The sequence below is a fragment of the Gossypium arboreum genome, chromosome 2 (genome assembly GCF_025698485.1).
Source record: "Gossypium arboreum isolate Shixiya-1 chromosome 2, ASM2569848v2, whole genome shotgun sequence".
Lineage (NCBI taxonomy): Eukaryota > Viridiplantae > Streptophyta > Magnoliopsida > Malvales > Malvaceae > Gossypium > Gossypium arboreum.
Window position 1 is genome coordinate 9,524,186 of NC_069071.1, and position 3,338 is coordinate 9,527,523.

The following is a 3,338-nucleotide window of genomic DNA, read 5'->3' on the forward strand; positions in this document are numbered from 1 at the left end:
GAGAGTAGAAGGTAGGGAAGTACTCAAGAACAGCCATCGGAATCACCTCGGAGGTAGGATCTACATCAAGACTGAAGATTTCCATCCAATTTCCTAGAAGTTCTTTGGGTTTCTTTATGTTTTGTTGTTTTCCATACTTTGAGATGTTTTCCATAATTATCATGAACTAAACTCTCTAAATGCTTAAGGGAGATGAAACCTCATACGAATCTTATTAATTTTTGATTTATATGATAAATATTTGTTCTTATTCTTAATGGTGAGTTCTAATCCTTGCTTTAACATTCCAGGATATTAATTTAGGTTTCTGATGTGCTTATTTAGTGGATGAAAAGTCCCTGTTTAAGAGTAGATCATTCATAATTAAGCGGAGTTGCATGCAATCCTAGAGATAGGATGACATAAATCTGCTGGATTAGAGTCAAATGTAATAAGGGAATTTATAGATCGAGTTAATGCGACTATAGGGGTTTTAATTAGAAAGAGATTTCAATTAATCAACCTAGAGTCAGTTGTTTTTAGTCTCGAAAGGGATATTAAAATAAATCAGGGATCTCTACGGAATAAGTCAAGTGAATAAATCGTCTAATTCAAACGTAATAAGTGAAGTCTAGGTGGATTCTTTCTTGGGTATTGTCTTCTCAATCAGTTTTTCAAAAGTATTTTCGAACCTTAATCTTTGTCGTAATCTTAGCTAATTAGCTAATTAGTTTTAGGTAAACATTCTATAAATTTTTAGGCTACATAATGAAAAGATAGTAATTACTAGTACTTTTAGTCCTCGTGGATACGATATTTTCGGTCTCACCATAACTATACTACTGTTCGATAGGTGCGCTTGCCTTAAGTCAAATTTTTAGTTAGTTTCACGACCATTAAGTTTTTTTGGCACCGTTTCCGGGGACTAAGATATTAGGAACGCTTAATTTTTATTATTTTGGCCTTTTTATTTATTTTTATTGCAATTTAATTTAATTTTTAATTTTGCTTAAATTGCTAAATTTTCTTTTATTTACTTCTGGTAGGTTTTTATAGTTTATGACTAGAAGAAACCCGTCAAAACCTCTACTTTTTGATAGTGGGATTGAAAGCATAGCTTGCAGAAACCAAAGAGAAATAAGGCGAAGCCTACGATACATAGAGGAAGGGCAAGAGGACGATATTCAAACCACAACCGAGGAGATGGCTGATAGTCAAAATAATCCGTTACCTCTAGTGGTTGTTGCAAACCCAGTAGACCAGAATCCTGCTCCTTGTACTATGTATGATTATGCTAAACATACACTAATAGGAACTGAATCATGTATAGTTAGGCCTGCTGTTGTTGCAAATAATTTTGAACTGAAACCTAACCCAATTCAGATGATACAACAGTTTGTTCAGTTTGATGGTTTGCAGGACGAGGATCCAAACACTCATTTAGCAAACTTTCTAGAATTCTGCTACACTTTTAAGATCAATGGCGTTTCTGATGATGTCATTCACCTTCGGTTGTTACCATTCTCATTTAGGAACAAAGCTAAATAGTGGTTAAACTTATTACCACGAGGGTTAATCACAACTTTGGAACAAATGACCGAAAATATTTTACTAAAATATTTTCTACAAGTTAAAACGGCTAAACTAAGGAATGATATTTCTTCTTTTGTGCAGATGGATTTAGAAAGACTTTATGATGCATGGGAGAGATACAAAAATCTATTGAGAAGGTGCCCTCACCATTGGTTACCCCTTTGGCTACAAGTTCTAACTTTCCATAACGGTTTGAATCCCTCAACTAGACAGATGATTGACGCAGCTGCTGGTGGAACTATTAATAATAAGACACCTAAAGAGGCTTACGATTTTATAGAAGAGATGTCACTGAATAATAATCAGTGGCAAGTCATGAGGATAAAGCCAATAAAAGCAGCCGGTGTTTTTAACATCGATTCTGTCACTATACTCTCTAATCAGGTAGAACTTTTGAATAGAAAAATTAATGGTTTACTTGGCTCTTCACAAGTTCATCTAGCAATGCAGTGCGATGCAAGTGGAAGTGGAACAAGCAATTTAGACTATCCATGCTACGGCCCTACCATGGAGAACGAGCAAATAAACTATATGGGTAATAATCCTTGACCTCAAAATAATCCTTATAGTAACACTTACAACGTAGGTTGGAGGAACCACCCAAATTTTTTATGGGGAGGCCAAGGAAATCAAAGACCACCACCCCCTCTAGGCTTCCAAAAACAACTGTACCAACCAGAGAAAAAGCCGAACCTTGAGGAGATGATGACAAAATTTATCTTAGTAGCGGAAACTCATTTTCAGAATACTGAAACCACACTTAAGAATCAAGAAGCATCAATTCAAGGACTCGAGAATCAAATAGGACAGCTGGCTTAGATGATTTCAGAGAGACCATCAGGGAGCCTACTTATCAATATCGAACCCAATCCAAAAGAGCATGTGAAAATAATTACATTAAGGAGTGGGAAGGTGTTAGTTGAATCTAAAAAGAAGTTGCGACCAGAAGCTGACAGAAATGAAGGTGATGAGGAAAAACCCGAAGACAATGAAAAACCAGTGTTGAGGGAATATAAACCACCAATCCCATACCCAACAAAGTTGAAGAAAGATTACATGGATGCACAATTCGGTAAATTTTTTGAACTTTTTAATCAATTACATATTAATTTACCTTTTATTGAAGCTATCTTGCAGATGCCTACATATACAAAATTTTTGAAGGAGCTTCTAACAAATAAAAGGAAGTTTGAAGTTTTGTCTACAGTGGAACTCAACGAGGAATGCTCGGCCATACTCTAAAATAAACTGCCAACCAAACTGAAAGATCCAGGAAGTTTTACTATTCCCTACTTAATTGGTAGTTTGAATGTTGAGAAGGAACTAGCTGATTTAGGCACTAGCATTAATTTGATGCCATATAAAATGTTTAAACAACTTGGTCTTGGGGAACCAAAACCTACTAGGATGAGTATTCAACTAGCTGATAGATCTGTTATATATCCTAGGGGTTTTATATAGGACGTACTTGTAAAAGTAGATAAATTTATATTCCCTGTTGATTTTGTTGTGCTAGACATGGATGAGGATGTTGAGGTGCTTTTAATTTTAGGTCGTCCATTTTCAGCCACTACTAGGCCTGTTATTAATGTGGGTGATGGAAAACTTGTGCTTAGAGCAGGTGACGAAGAGATTATTTTTAAAATTTATGATGCTATGAGATTTTCTAGGGAACAGGATACCTCATGTTATTTCATTGACTCTATTGATCATGCTACTCAAGACTCTTTACAGGAAATCGTACATAAGGACATGTTGGAACTGTG

General features: G+C 35.5%; 1 non-coding gene across 1 annotated transcript; it reads right to left on the bottom strand.

Moving 5' to 3' along the window:
• Window positions 1–1,620: 1,620 nt before the first annotated feature.
• LOC128289839 (small nucleolar RNA R71) lies at window positions 1,621–1,727 on the bottom strand. Its single transcript, XR_008279482.1, has one exon. It is a non-coding gene; the product is annotated as a small nucleolar RNA R71 (small nucleolar RNA).
• Between the last annotated feature and the right edge of the window lie 1,611 nt (window positions 1,728–3,338).